The sequence below is a fragment of the Anabrus simplex genome, chromosome 4 (genome assembly GCF_040414725.1).
Source record: "Anabrus simplex isolate iqAnaSimp1 chromosome 4, ASM4041472v1, whole genome shotgun sequence".
Lineage (NCBI taxonomy): Eukaryota > Metazoa > Arthropoda > Insecta > Orthoptera > Tettigoniidae > Anabrus > Anabrus simplex.
The window spans coordinates 108,086,092-108,102,984 of record NC_090268.1 but is presented as its reverse complement, the minus strand read 5'-3'; the positions used below and the strand labels follow the sequence as shown (position 1 = coordinate 108,102,984).

The window sequence follows — 16,893 nt, the reverse complement described above, 5'->3', positions numbered from 1 at the left end:
AGTGACAGTATTTCGTTATTCTCGATCCCTTCAGCTGCATTTATGTGTAAATAGGCGTCGATTTATTTACTTTTATCGATTTATTTTATTTTTTATATAGTCTAGAATAATCGATTATTTAATGGCTTTTCAATCGATTGTGCTCGCCGTGTTTATGCTGTATTCACACAAGCCGCTAAGGCCAAATAAAAATGATTTGTTTTGTGAGTATAATTCGTCAGTCTATAGTTATAAGCACGCGCAGAATATCCCCAAAACGAACAGTTTCGGTCCCAATGTACCCTTCATATCAGATTTGTTTAGTAGTAGTTTTTCGTGAGATGGAGGTTATGTTTAGGCTGGCTTCGACTATTATAGAAATGGGGTGAATTTCTTGTTTAAAGCGTAATGTGGACTATCACACTGTAGGTGAGCTTCTGAACTAATTGCGATACCGTATCGTTTTGAACTTCTTGTAACAGACCTGTTCAGTGTGTGATGGATAAATCTCTTGAACAGCGAGTGCCACTGGTATTCTGACCACTCTTCCTGTAAAGAAATAGCCTATTTTCCTCAATTTCTCCTATGAATTCCACTTTCATCTTCATACTGTGATCTTTCCAAATTTGGGGTTAAAAGTCAAGTTGTGAGTTTCACAAATAGCAAAAGTCCTCTCAGTTTTAATTACTGTGTTGATGGGGTGAAAGTTCCCTTTGGGGATCATTGTAAATACCTAGGTATTAATATAAGGAAAGATCTTCATTGGGGTAATCACATAAATATGATTGTAAATAAAGGGTACAGATCTCTGCACATGGTTATGAGGGTAGTTAGGGGTTGTAGTAAGGATGTAAAGGAGAGGGCATATAAGTCTGGTAAGACCCCAACTAGAGTATGGTTCCAGTGTATGGGACCATCACCAAGATTACTTGATTCAAGAACTGGAAAAAATCCAAATAAAAGCAGCTTGATTTGTACTGGGTGATTTCCGACAAAAGAGTAGCGTTACAAAAATGTTGCAAAGTTTGGGCTGGGAAGACTTGGGAGAAAGGAGACGAGCTGCTCGACTAAGTGGTATGTTCCCAGCTGTCAGTGGAGATATGGCGTGGGAGGTCATCAGTAGACGAATAAGTTTGAGTGGTGTCTTTAAAAGTAGGAAAGATCACAATATGAAGATAAAGTTGGAATTCAAGAGGACAAATTGGAGCAAATATTCATTTGTAGGAAGGGGAGCTAGGGATTGGAATAACTCAATAAATTTCCAATTTCTTTGCAATCATTTAAGAAAAGGCTAGGAAAACAACAGATAGGGAATCTGCCTCAAACTTTGCATATTTACCGAGTGAGTTGACTGTGCGGTTAGGGACGCTCAGCTGTGAGCTTGCAATCGAGAGAAAGTGGGTTCGCACTCCACTGTCTGCAGCCCTGAAGATGGTTCTCCGTGGTTTCCCATTTTCACACCAGGCAAATGCTGAGGCTGTACTGTAATAAAGGTCACTTCCTTGCCACTCCTAGCAGCCTTCTTATCCCATCATCACCATAAGACCTCCTGTGTTGGTGAAAAAAAAAAGAAAAAAAAAAAAAATGATAACTGCATCAGATGTTGGTACTATTCAGTAGCATCCTGGAAACTAGTTAACCACTACTGTATTGCTTATTTGTCCATTTACATTTACTGTGCACTTTGTATAAATAAAAGGTTTCTTCCTAAAAGATCCTCCTGTGGGTGGGGGCAGTAGAATAACATCCATGGTATCCCATACCTGTCATAAGAGGCGACTAAAAGAGCCCCAGGGGATCTCAACTTGGGAGCGTAGGTTGGCAACCACAGGACCCTTAGCTGAGTTCTGGCATTGCTTCCACTTACTTGTGCCAGGCTCCTCACTTTCATCTATCCTATCCGACCTCCCTTTGTGAACTCTTGTTCTTTTCTGACCCTGACGGTATTAGAGCACTCGAGGCCTAGGGATTCTTTCATTTTCATGCCCTTCCTGGCCCTTGTCTTCCTTTGGTCGACGCCTTGATTTTTCAAAGTGTTGGATCCCTTCCATTTTTTTTTTTCTCGGATTAGTGTTATATAGAGTATGGTTTCTTAGTTGTACTTCCTCTTAAAACAATAATCACCACCACCACCACCACCACCACCACCACCACCACCTTCCTAATAGAGGCACTCACTGCCCCATTCCTTCAGTTTAAGGTGAGAAAATAACATACGCCTTCACTCTATCATATGTAAGTTTTAAAGTTGGTTTCAAAATTGGAACAGGTGGATCATTTCAACTTCCTATGGTGCATATTCTCCCAGGATTGTGGTATAGTAAATTAAGTGAAATTGAATCAAGGTAGAACAAAGCTAATGCATTGAGCTTGCAGTTGCGATCAATGGTATTCTATATATGTATTTAAAAAAAAAAAAAAAAAAAAAATTAACTCTCAAGCAAAATTATCCTTACATCACTCTTCAGATCAGCTTTGTTGCAAGGTAATACAAGCTGGGTAGACTCAGATCATCTTACTCATAAGTTAGAAGTAACTTACATGAAAGTAGTGAGAATGTTTATAATACAAACAGACGGGGACATGGCAGGAGGGAACTACAACACAGAGATGAAGTCTATGTTAGGAATAATAATAATAATAATAATAATAATAATAATAATAATAATAATAATAATAATAATAATAATAATAATAATAATAATAATTGATTTAAGCCCACTAAGGAGCGCTGATGACTAGTTCTTCCTTGATGCTCTTTTTCGTTCCCAATATCTCTTGAGCTCTGGTGATAATTTCTCCTTTCTTTGGGCTGAGCAGCGATCTCTTGGTAGGCCAAGGCCCTTCAGGGCTGTTGTGCCATGGGGTTAGGTTAATAATAAATAATGGCATGTGGCCTCCAGATAGGCCTGGTTGCAGGTCTTTCGAGTTGATGCCTATAGGCAACTTGTGAGGATGGGGCCTGAGCCACTCCCACCCTCAATCTGACATAAATACATAGACAACGACGAGGATAGAAGAGGAAACTACACGCGAACCGCAACCAGGAAGGGCAAATAACTCTGCCCTGAACTGAAAATGTTATTCATCTAAATCAGTACAAGCGTGAATTAACACTACTTCGAGTCAAAATCCAAATAAGTGATAAATGATGGTTTATTAAAACTCAATGTTAATTAGAGAATTCATTAGAAAAGGAAAATATAAGATCATAATTGAGTAATACATACGTATACAGGTTAGCCCGAATGACAATCATGGTATCCTGAACTCATCAATTCACACATGCACAGTTACAAATTATGCAAGGGATCTTAGCATTTTTTACTCTTGGCGACTTCGCATGCAACATTTGCCAAGAGAATAGTTTTAGGCTAGGCCTTAAATCGATTGCTCCCATTTATTGAGGGTTAATACTTAAATACAAGTCGGGAGTACCTTATTCATTTCACCCTTACTTTATCCCTTTTTTTATAACATTCCATATATCTTTCATTTTTTTTTCAAACAATAGCACGATCTCCTATTCATTAGGTTCCCACACACCAAGGAGCACACACACACAAAAAAAAAAAGACCCAGGAAAAAATAAACCCCAGCAGGCAAAGAGAAAAAGATACAATGGGGAAAAGAACGGGAAATAAATCAATTAGATTAACACGGGCCAGCGTGCGGTCAAGAAATAAATAAATCAACATGGCGACGTCCAGGTTGAAAACGATCGGAACGTGCACTAAATAAGGAGAAGAGACAGCACCTGAGGGAAAAGGGGCGATAATGAACAGATAAACATAAATTCAAAAGACCGATACTCCATCTTATTACTCGACTCATTCATTCAACCATACGAACAAATCGCCTTAAAGGCAAATAACAGTGGCCACTGGTGCTAATAGGTAAATCCAGCCAACTCGTAGAGCACAATAAAACCAAAAATCAATAAGGACAAACATCATTAGTGGCCAAATAGTTCAACTCACCGCAGACGTCAGCGGCACGTGTCGTGGCTTCATGGCCACGCATAGACCACCCACAAACATCGCTGTGTACGGCCAGAATAAATCTTCTGGTCGACACACAAACCATAATTCCAACTGAGGGCAAAGACGTTTACAAATTCAAAATGGTACATTACCCTCAATATCAATCTTCAGAACACGTTAATCGTGCAGTGATTTAGCACGGTTTTAAATCTAAAATACATCCATTTGAAAGGTAATAACATCGCTCCTGTGCATGAGGGCCCCATATTATTATTCTTCCCCATCATCTGAACAAAATAAATATCAAGGAGAAGATAGTTAAAAGACCTAGTCGAGACAAGATCATCAATGCTCTTGACAGAGGGGGCCGCCCTCTATCGATAAAAGCTGGAAACACCTAAGATCTAGTAACAGTTTGATACATATTCAGTGAAACATTGGTAAGACATTTTGGAAACCATGCTGAGCCAGCATGTTTCAGGCCCTACCTATGATGAATTCTAATTCTGAAGATGGCATACAAACTCAGTTTCTAAGCTGTCAAAATTAACAAATGAAGTTTAAAATCACTGACCCAGCCGGGAATCAAACCCAGGACCCCTTCGACCAACACACTAACCATTTAGCCATGGAGCGGGACTACAGTATGTTACGAATGAACTTAATGGATGGAGCTTTTCATATGAACAGGCTTTGATTGTGGGATCTTGTAAGATGAATAGAAGAAATTAGACCAAGCGAGTTGGCCATACAGTGACGGTGTGCAGCTGAGAGATTGAATTTGGGAGATACTGGGTTTGAACTCCACTGTCAGCAGCCCTGAAGATGGTTTCCTGTGGTTTTCCATTTTCACACTAGGCAAAATTCTGGGGCTTAATAAGGTCACGGTCGCTTCCTTCCCACTTTCTTTTTCCATCATCGCCATAAGATGTGTCAGTGCGACATAAAGCAGATTTTTAAAAAAGTTGAAAGAAATGGAGGAGAATAGGTTACCTAAGAGAAAAATTGACTCAGTCATGCCAGTGAGGAAAAACAGGAGGAAATCGAGGTGGTGATGTTTAGTCTCGGTGGTGTAATGATTTAAAGATAAGAGGCATGAAACTAAACGAGGCCACAGAGCTGGTTGCAAATAGAGGATTGTGGATGCACTAAGTTCATTCATAGAAGGTTGCAGACTGAATGCTGTTAGGCACAAGAGTCTGTAATGAAGTATGTGTGTAAAAATGAAAATCCACAGCCTGTTTCCAGTCATCTGACTGGGTCAGGAATGGAATGAATGAAGCCCCCATCTAGCGGTGAGGATAGGAATTGTGCCGGCTGCTGAAGCCTGTTGCACTCCTCTGGGGTAATGGTTAATGACTGACAGATGAAATGAAATGATATTGCAGTGTGTTGCTGGAATGAAAGATGAGGGAAAACTGGAGTACCCGAATAAAAACCTGTGTCGTCTCCACTTTGTCCAGCACAAATCTCACATGGAGTGACTGGGATTTGAACCATGGAACCCAGTGGTGAGAGGTCGGCGCACTGCTGCTTGAGCCATGGAGGCTTCCAAGTATATGTGTATGTTCTATATGGAAATGGTGCATAAATGTAATTTTCTGTCAAATGATTCATGATTGGGCCATTACTTCACTACAGAATTTTCCTGTTCATAACATTATCAGAAGAAATATACTGTGTTGGAAATGCAAGAGTAACTTGGTGAGTTATGAATCATAAAGTGTGGCACCATTATATTTAGGTACCGGGCGAGTTGGCCGTGCGCGTAGAGGCGCGCGGCTGTGAGCTTGCATCCGGGAGATAGTAGGTTCGAATCCCACTATCGGCAGCCCTGAAGATGGTTTTCCGTGGTTTCCCATTTTCACACCAGGCAAATGCTGGGGCTGTACCTTAATTAAGGCCACGGCCGCTTCCTTCCAACTCCTAGGCCTTTCCTATCCCATCGTCGCCATAAGACCTATCTGTGTCGGTGCGACGTAAAAGCCCCTAGCAAAAAAAAATATATTTAGGTACCATACTGGATTTTTAATTGGAATTTTCTAACTTTTTAATTTTTTTTAGAGTCAGTGACATTCTGCCTCTAGTCTGTTGATGAATGTTCATGGCCATGTACTTTCATCTCATTGGAAACAGTCTTTCAATAAACTCAATAATTTTCTTGGAAGAGACCTCTGGAAATTCTTGCTGATAGTTACAATATGAACTAACTTTAGTATTATACTACAATTAAATAGATTTCAGTCTTTCAGTCAACAACTGTTTAGTCAGATTTTCAGAAAGCTTCATATCCTGAAACAAAGTTACATGGAAGCTAACCAGAGAGGGTCATGGGAAGAGGTGCTTTTTCCCACGTTATAGCCAGAATATTAAGCAGATTGGGTTTGCAGCATCAGGTGTGTAGATGTAAGTTTATGTCAGCTAGATAGTGAGTTTATATTTACGATAAGACTTTTTACACCGAACTCAAGTGTTTCTTCAGTATTTTTATCCGCCAGCTTGGATCACCCGGGATTAGGCCATAGGCCATAGTGCTTGACACTTTGACACCTTTATAAGTCATATATGAAGAGATGGGAACAAGAAAGGAACACATAATAGTATGAAGATAGTGGCAGGTCAGTGTTAGAAGAGGGAGTAGAAGAAATAGAAGGCAAGGACAAACATGAAAACATAAAAAGGTTAAGTTTAGTCTCTACATCTTCACACACATAGATAGGCTCTCCACAAAATATAGTTTCAATCCAGTGATTTCAGTTCCAATGCCATTGTTGTTTTCTAGCCAATTTTTGATATTTTTTTTTCAGTTGAAGACATCTTCCTACTGGCAAATCTATTTGTGTGAAGTGGTTTACAGTAGACCTGTGTAAGAGTGTATGTTATACCCAGAGTAAATATACCAAGAGGAGGGCTGATTGTCTTGGAAAGTCCTATTATATTTGATAGAATTGACACTTAAAAGCTCAATGGCAAAATTTGATTTCACTATTTAAACAACGTTATGACAATAAACTATCAAAGCTGTAATTTCTTTTTTTCTGGTTTCTGACAATGCTATGATAGAAATAAGTAAGAACTGGAAAGTTAGCAGCCTTCATTAGGGTATAGCCCCAGCATTTTGCCTGACGTGAAAATGGGATGCTCTGGAATACCATCTTGTCTGTCAACAAGATGTCTCTCTCTCAAAGAATCATGTTGATGTAATTTCATACTGTTGAATGGCATGAACATTCAGAGCATATTTTCAAAATATTAGTTTACCATTGGCTTGCGTTAACCATATATTGTCTTCTTTTAAGATCTGTAGGTTGGAGTGAAGAAACTTTATTCCAAATGTCACATGGTTGTTTTGTCATAATACTGTACCACTGGAGCTTAACCCATGAACTTGGATTCTGTTAGGGTTTGCATACAACAGGAACCATCAAGGCATATTCTTTGTTGTTACTGATAAGAGTTTTTCCTGATTTAAAGGTAACTGAGCGAGGTGGCTGTGCATTTAGAGTCGCACAGTTGTGAGCTTGCATTCAGAAAATAGTGGGTTCGAATCCCACTGTCGGCAGCCCTGAAAATGGTTTTCTGTGTTTTCCTCATGTTCACACCATGCTAATACTGGGGTTGTACCTTAACTAAGGCCACAGCTGCTACCTTCCCATTCCTAGCCCTTTCCCATCCTTCCATCACTGCAAACCTTTGATGTGTTAGTGCAACGTTAAAAAAACTCGCAAAGAAACCAAAAGAACAAAACAGAGTTAAAGGTTATTGACAACCTGTAAATTGTTGTAGAAAAAAATGTAAATTCCAATTTGAATTTTAGAATATGAAATGTCAGAATTATAAAAGAAATGTAAGCCGGCTTAGTAGCTCAGACAGTAGAGCACCGGGATTCTGAGCTCAAGTTGGTGGGTTCAGTCCAGACTCAGGCCAGTGATATTCGAAGGTGCTCAAACACGCCAGCCTCGTGTCATGAGATACATTGGCACCTGAAAGAACTCCTAAGGGACAAAATTATGGCCCTTTAATGCCTGTGAAAATCTTAAAAGTAGTGGGATGTAGAACAAATGGCATTATCATTATTACAGGAGAAGTAGGAATTTTTCACACACTCCCACCTACTTTATTGCAGCATCTAATTCAGTAAAAGTGTTAGCAATTGCACTGTAATGCAATCCACTGAAATTATTTATGAGAACAGTTTGAACTGTATTAATTTATAATTTGTTAATAGCTCTTGCTTTAATGATGGAATGCGTAGTCAAGTTAATAACTCGAAAGAAGTACCGGTAAGTGACAAATTGTGTTCTAATATATTACCGTATACTGTATTTCAGATTGGAGGTATCTTTGAAAGGAGGTTGCTGGAGATGAAGAAGGATATGGAATTGTGGGAAAATCGGAACTACTTTCACTGACATGCCATGTCTGAATATTGCACTCTTTGTATTGGTAAGTAATGTTTCCGTTTGTCTGTTCTGAATTGTGTTTGGTGACCTTACTTACAGTAGAGCCCCAGTTATTCAAGCCTATGCAGTTCGAGGTCCATGTAATTCACGCGGTCTTACAAAAATTAAACTTTTACAAACTACAGTTAGATCCCATTTGTATGTTTCTTACAAGTATGTCTTTTGTTCACAATGTACATGCATAAAAATCCCTTCCCTACTTTTAACAACTCTATTCAAGCTTACTAATGTCATTACTAGGGTTTGGATGTTTAGGACCTAAAGATTGCCCAAATATGCTGGCAAATATTTTCTTAAAAATAGTTAAATATGAACCAAAAAATTGAAAATATGACCAAACATATGTACTTCCACTAAACACTTTTTGCGACTAGTTCTTTTATATTAAAGATACAATTCATTATACAGTTTTGATGCATTACTTCAGTTAGTTTCTTTACTAGTTCTTTTAACTTAATTCCACTAATCTTTATCATAAATTAATTATTTTCATTAAACTGCAGTCAGTACCAAAGATTTTTTATTTTATACTAGCTGATATACCCTTGCTTCGTTAGGGAATTCTACATTGTATACAGAATTCTAGGTTAGGTAGTGTACACGTTGTGAGTAAGATTGTACTAAATTACATAGCTCTTAACATTTCCCTAGAAACGCGACGGGGAAGTCACCAAACGTCTTTTCTCATGTGAAGATTGGGTTAAGGAATTTTCATTGTAATGGTGTCCGACTCATTGGCTGAATGGTCAGCGTACTGGTCTTCGATTCAGAGGGTCCTGGGTTCGACTCCCGGCCGGGTCAGGAATTTTAACCTTCATTAGTTAATTCCAGTGTCTTGGCGGCTGGGTGATTGTGTTGTCCCCAACATCCCTGCAACTCACACACTACACATAACACTATCCTCCACCACAGTAACACGCAGTTACCTACACATATCAGATGCCGCCCACCCTCATCGGAGGGTCTGCCTTACAAGGGCTGCACCCGGCTAGAAATAGCCACACAAAATTATTATTATTATTATTATTATTATTATTATTATTATTATTATTATTATTATTATTATTATTGTAATGGTAGGCCCTCTTGCCTACCATCAGCCACAGTCAAGTTGAGGAGTTTTCATTATAATTGCAGACACTCTCCACCTGCCTTTTTACATCCTCAGAAAGTCTGTCTTAACGGTTTCCCCATCTGAAATCAACATAGGTCATTACAAGGACGCCAGTAGGAATGTCATGATTAAAAGCATTGCTGTCATTTGAAATACTCGATCAAATTAAAAACAACACATTTTCTCACTTTTAATGAACAGTACTATGCTGCCGATCTAACAGTCCAAAGTTCCAGAGATGGAATGGCCAGGCCGCATACAGCCGTGAGCCATGAACACTCTTTTTTTTTTGGGCGGGGGGTGAGTGCGTGGGTGAATTATGGAGAGTCCCAGGGCATAAACTATGCCCTTTTACTTATCTGTTTCCTAGGAGTTCACTTCACTGGCCAGGTGGGGGGGGGGTCACTATCTGACATTGAGGCAAATTTTTCCTCCAAGCCAGAGGAGAAACCCCGTCTTTGCTACTAATTTGGAATAAAATGAATGTAGAACTTAATAAAAGTGAAGTGGAAAAAGCTTTTCTCAAGGAATGGCATTTTTAGGGTTGAATTTTGTGTTTTTTAGTGAACTGTGGCACTATAATTTGAAATAGGCCGAAATTGTAATTCTAGACCAGGTCATAAACGAACTTCTGCCATTATTTCATTAAGTGCGCACGTGGATCATTCCAGTCAACGCGTCAGAGTAAGGATGAAATACCTGGAAGAATACTGAGATGAACCAGTGTGTTATGTACCAGCAGTATCAGAAAATGTATGAACCAGAGGAATGGCATACTAAAGAAGAAAGTTATCTAACTCCCCACCTATTTCCCACCAATATTCGGGCAGACTGTTAAACTCTTGGTACACAGCAGTAATCCCATCTATCGGAGATGAGTGGCAGCGTAAGAGACAAAGAACATCACAACAAACAATAGTCAATGTATTGTTGATCAATTTCATGGGCGATATTGTAGGCCTTCACATTTAGTTTTCTTCTGACTCTGAAATACCACTCTTATCATAGTCTGTACAGTAAAACTGAATAAAATATAAATGTTCTGAAATTGTATTCTTTGTAACTTTCGTTATGTAGTACTTTTTTATAGGTCCAGTAACGTAGGTATTTAAAAATTAAATTGTAGGCGCCTTCCCCTAAACTACCATTTCATCCAGGATGAATAGAATTGTTTATAGGTTAGACTGTAGTTTCTTATCCCCCGACTCTATATACCGATTTTCATTAAATTCTGTTAACCCATTTTCTCATAGCTAGGCGTTGATATGGACTTAGCAACAAAAATACAAATTAATGAATCTCTGTTATCATAGCCAGTACGGTAAAAATGTATAAGGCATAAATGATCGGAAATTGAATTCTATATAACTTCAGTTACGTAGTGTATATTTACAATAGGACCACTAATAACAAATATTTGAGAATTACATTTTAGGCCTTCCCCAAAACTACCATTTCACTCAGCGTGAATAACATGATTTATAGTCTAGATTGTAGTGCACCATTCCCCGACTTTACATACTGATTTTCATTAAATTCTCTTCAGCCGTTTTCTCGTGATGCGCGTACGTACATATAGATAGACAGACAGACGGAAATTATGGAAAAGTAAAAAGTGCATTTCCTTGTTACTGCGGACACGACTAATACAGAAATACCATTCTTTTTACATTCTGAGCAATGTACAGACAAAACTCTTATTTTATATTTGCAGGTTACAGTCTTACACTATTGGTGACAGAGATGACATTGCTGCTCCTGCAAACCAATGAAAATTATATTAGTTATCAGAATTAAGAATGTACCGACAAATGCCGTGGGCACAAGAATATTTAGTTGAAGTAAAATATAGAAAAAAATAAAATATGTACTTCTTATTTCCCATTCATTTCAGCATTTTTGTGTCTAGCAGTGTTGCTATGCTCTATGTCACTTACTTTAACTTTGCACACTTTGCAGAAGAGGATTTTTCATTTGGTAAAGAAGCATTCCTCCCCAAACTTTTTATCGCAGTTTCTTAATTTAACACTTTCTTTAGGTACCTTTATTCTAGCTCTATCACTTTTAATGTAAATATGAAGCCTTGAAAATTGTCTCTGTTGAAATTTTTAAGAAAGGTGGTCTCAGGCCACAACTCCTAAGATAAGAATATAAGCTCTTTTTGTATTTACTTCTCCCTTAAAAAGGGTGACTTTCCAGTGGACGTAAATACCTACAGTGCAAGTTTTACTCTAAGGGAAGTTATTCTGAAACTAGTGATGTAAACTCAAGTATGAAGGATGAGTTCTCCACCTAATCAATACTTTATTTTACATAGTGTCAATATTATTTACATAAAAAAACAGTACCGGATTCGACCCGTAAATAGGTCATCTTCAGCTGCTAGAGAACCTACTTAATAGTGACTGTACAGAATAAATACTAGTAAATACTAGTAAAACGACGTACACGCAACAATGTGCAGCACACTCCTAACCATGCTCAAGGACATATCCAGTATTGATTAGGTGGAGAACTCATTCTTCATACTTGTACTTGAACTATCAATACAGACCATGAAACTAATAGATTATAGATGTAAACTCAGACAAGATATAATAAACGTCATTCAGCTCTGAGGCCCGATCTTCATCGTCACAACGCCACAAACACATTTACACATGCAACATCGGACATCACTTTCAAAGTACATTTCTCCATGGAAGATATGACCTTAACCGGGCGAGTCGGCTGTGAGATTAGGGGCATGCGACTGTGAGCTTGCATCCGGGAGATAGTGGGTTCGAATCCCACTGTTGGCAGCCCTGAAGATGGTTTACCATGGTTTCCCATTTTCACACCAGGCAAATGCTGGAGCTGTACCTTAATTAAGGCCACAGCCGCTTCCTTCCAACTCCTAGGCCTTTCCTATCTCATCCTCACTATAAGAACTCTCTGTGTCGGTGCGACGTTAAGCCACTAGCAAAAAAAAAAGATATGACCTTAAACAACTAAAATGATGGAAATATGACCACAACAAAACAAAAATTGTTAAAATATGAATTTATATGCCCTATAAAGTAAGCCTAAATATGCTCAGAAACATCCAATTCATGCTTTTCGAACAAATAGCCAAAATGAAAGACTGGGAAAAAAAATACATTTCCTGAACATCTGAACGCTAGTCATTACAACCTAACTTTTCATCTCATTTACACTGACTGACAGAGCAAATGCAACACCAAGAAGGAGTGGTTCGAAAGGGATGAAAGTTGGGGAAAAAACAGAGACGGCACGGACGAATAATTGATGTTTATTTCAAACCGATATGCAGGTTACACAATGCGCACGGCATCGACTCAGTAGGATGTAGGACCACCGCGAGCGGCGATGTACGCAGAAACACGTCGAGGTACAGAGTCAATAAGAGTGCGGATGGTGTCCTGAGGGATGGTTCTCCATTCTCTGTCAACCATTTGCCACAGTTGGTCGTCCGTACGAGGCTGGGGCAGAGTTTGCAAACGGCGTCCAATGAGATCCCACACGTGTTCGATTGGTGAGAGATCCGGAGAGTACGCTGGCCACGGAAGCATCTGTACACCTCGTAGAGCCTGTTGGGAGATGCGAGCAGTGTGTGGGCGGGCATTATCCTGCTGAAACAGAGCATTGGGCAGCCCCTGAAGGTACGGGAGTGCCACCGGCCGCAGCACATGCTGCACGTAGCGGTGGGCATTTAACGTGCCTTGAATACGCACTAGAGGTGACATGGAATCATACGCAATAGCGCCCCAAACCATGATGCCGCGTTATCTAGCGGTAGGGCGCTCCACAGTTACTGCCGGATTTGACCTTTCTCCACGCCGACGCCACGCTCGTCTGCGGTGACTATCACTGACAGAACAGAAGCGTGACTCATCGGAGAACACGACGGTCCGCCATTCCCTCATCCAAGTCGCTCTAGCCCGGCACCATGCCAGGCGTGCACGTCAATGGTAGTCTTCTGAGCGGACGCCGGGAGTGCAGGCCTCCTTCAACCAATCGACGGGAAATTGTTCTGGTCGATATTGGAACAGCCAGGGTGTCTTGCACATGCTGAAGAATGGGGGTTGGCGTGGCGTGCGGGGCTGCCACCGCTTGGCGGCGGATGCGCCGATCCTCGCGTGCTGACGTCACTTGGGCTGCGCCTGGACCCCTCGCACGTGCCACATGTCTCTGCGCCAACCATCTTCGCCACAGGCGCTGCACCGTGGACACATCCCTATGGGTATCGGCTGCGATTTGACGAAGCGACCAACCTGCCCTTCTCAGCCCGATCACCATACCCCTCGTAAAGTCGTCTGTCTGCTGGAAGTGCCTCCGTTGACGGCGGCCTGGCATTCTTAGCTATACACGTGTCCTGTGGCACACGACAACATGTTCTACAATGACTGTTGGCTGAGAAATCACGGTACGAAGTGGGCCATTCGCCAACGCCGTGTCCCATTTATCGTTCGCTACGTGCGCAGCACAGCGGCGCATTTCACATCATGAGCATACCTCAGTGACGTCAGTCTACCCTGCAATTGGCATAAAGTTCTGACCACTCCTTCTTGGTGTTGCATTTGCTCTGTCAGTCAGTGTACTATCACACCATTGTCTGCTGTCCAACGCACAACATTGTTTCAGTGTGGCGCACATTGTCTTAGTAGAAAGACACCCATGGAGCTGTGTGAGAGGGGGGACATCTATTCTGGATAATATACAATCGATCCTTATTGGCAGCTGCCTACGAACATCTACTGGGCCATTGTATTTAACAGTTTTTTTTTTCGAAACCAACTTTCAACCTATTAGGTCAGGTTACGTACATTTAGTATGTGTTGAAGAGATGTTAAGTATAGAACAAAAATGGCCAACCGGACACCAGTGGGATCCGAACCCACGACCTCCCGATTTTGCGTTGGTTGTTTTGGTTTTATAGATGTGCCCCTCAGCCAACTTTTAAAATACATCACATCCACTCATTATTTAAGTCACAGCAATCAAGACTATGGTTGATTTTGTGCACCTAACTTATATATACATTAATTTCACTAAATAACATCTACGTTATATAATGACTGAGGGACATTGATATTATTCTTCAATTTTTTTAATCAACGATATCAAAGACTTGTGAACATTTGAAGTGTCTTGTTTTATTACATATTTTAGATGTTTTGTGTTTTCAGTGTTTTTAAAAACTTTGCCATTTTGGTTTAATGTAACAGCTGAGCATGACCTCATATTTAAAGTAGAAACTAGTCCCATTCAGTTTTTAATTGGAATATAGCCAATGATATTTAAATGAAAATATAGTTGTAATCTCATTAATAATTGTGTATTGAATAGGTGGACCCGTTCTTATCCCATTTAACATCAAATACTTGTCAGTCTGGATCATTATGGAATTGATCAAATTATGCTGTTTTTCTTTGGATCTTTACCAGTTCTCAAATTAAGTAATCCCGGTGAGGGTCCCATTAACTGCAACCATAATAATAATAATAATAATAATAATAATAATAATAATAATAATAATAATAATAATAATAATAATAATAATAATAATAATAATAATAATAATAATAATGTTGTTGGTTTTATGTCCCACTAACTACTTTTACAGTTTTTTGAGAGGCCCGGAACCATACCCTAATGGGTTTTTACCAGTGACTTACATGCCCTCTCCTTCACATTCTCATTACAACCCATAAATACCCTCATAATCATATGAAGACAATTGTAATCTTTATTTACAGTCCTGCTAATGTGATTACCTCAATAAAGATCTTTAATTATGTTAACACGTAAGTACTTGCAGCGATCTCCATGAGGTACTTCCACTCCATCAACACAGTAATTAAAACTGAGAGGACTTCTCTTGGAGAAACTTATAACTTGACTTTTCACCCCATTTAGCATTCCTTGATCTCACAACTTCATCAAGATCTTTTTGCAGTCACTCACAATCCTGTAATTTATTTGTTACTTTACACAGTATAACATCATTTGCAAAAACCTTATCTATGATTCCAGTTCTGTACTCATATCATTTATGAATACAAGGTCTGATAATACTGCCTTGTAGAACTCGTCTCATAATCATTACTGGTTCAGATGAAGTTTCACCTACTCTAATTCTGTGAGGTCTCTTTTCTAGAAATTTAGCTACTCATTCAGTCACTCTTTTGTCTAGTCCTGTAGCCCTCATTTTTGCCATTAGTCTCCCATGATTTACCCAATCAAGAACCTTGGATAGATTGATAGCGATAAAGTCTATTTGACCTCCTGAATCTAAAATATCTGCTATACCTGCTATATAATGTGTATTAATATAATAGAAAATGTTTAAAGCTTGTACAGTGTATTTCCCAAGACATCTGCTTCTCTGGCTGTTCAATTGTACCAGTCTAGATTACTGTAATGGTATTATTTAGGATCTATATTTTTCTTCTCACTTCTTGTAGTACATACTATTTAACTTTACTTATGTTTTTCTTGTTTCTTCAGGTCAGAAGCACTTTTGCCTACTCCCATGTCGTCTCAGCACGTTCCCACCAGTCAGAAATGTTGCCGTAGTCTGGATAGGAGCGACGTAGATCTGAGCTCAGGTGAATGCATCGTGGGATTGCTTATAGATGACGTCAATTCCTAAAAGGTAGGACAATTACCTTTCTGTTTTGGCAAGGTCACCTATAGCACTGAAATAGTTTATTGGAACCTGGTGCCTGTTTTACTCTATGTATTATGGGAATAAATACAGTATAATAGAAAATGTTTAAAGGTTATACTGTTGTTTCACAAGATATCTGCTCCATGAGCTGTTAAGTTGTATCAGTATAGATTACTCTAATGGTATTACTTACGATATTTATTTTTACTGACCACTTTTTGCCATGTATACTGTTTAAATTTACGTATTTTGTTCCTTTTCTTCAGGTCTGAAGCTCATTCATGTGCTCCCAAGTTCTCTCAGAATCTTCCGACCAGTCAGAATTGTTGCTGTAGTCTGGATAGGAGCAACATAGATCCGAGATCAGGCGAATACATCGTGTGGTTGCTGCTAGTTGACATCAGTTCCTAAAAAGGTAGGACAATTTACTTTCTGTTTGATGATGTCACCCGTTGCTCTGAAATAGTCTATTGTATCCTGTGACCTTTTTCACTATGTACAGTGAAACCTCGTTAGTGCGTTCGTCATTAACACATTTTCACGCTTAGCATGTCGTAAATTCGAAGTCCCGATTTTCAACGTATGAAAACTATATAAAAATACCTCATAAACGTGTTACGAATTTTCGCTATTATCGCTTAGTACAATCATATTTTTTCCAGCATTGAAAATGTTATTTTT

The 16,893-nt window shown here is 39.3% G+C and overlaps 1 long non-coding RNA gene across 2 annotated transcripts in view; it reads left to right on the top strand.

The window, feature by feature from the left end:
• The first annotated feature begins 146 nt into the window (after nucleotides 1-146).
• LOC136872455 (uncharacterized) overlaps nucleotides 147-16,893 on the top strand; it is a 51,510-nt gene continuing 34,763 nt past the window's right edge. The window contains exons 1-4 of one of the 2 annotated variants that reach the window (XR_010859906.2): nucleotides 147-203; nucleotides 8,294-8,408; nucleotides 16,050-16,197; nucleotides 16,479-16,627. This is a non-coding gene — a long non-coding RNA (uncharacterized lncRNA). Of the gene's footprint in view, nucleotides 204-4,885; nucleotides 5,707-5,974; nucleotides 8,409-16,049; nucleotides 16,198-16,478; nucleotides 16,628-16,893 lie in introns of those variants that run through there. The other variant, XR_011018072.1, reaches the window with a different exon arrangement.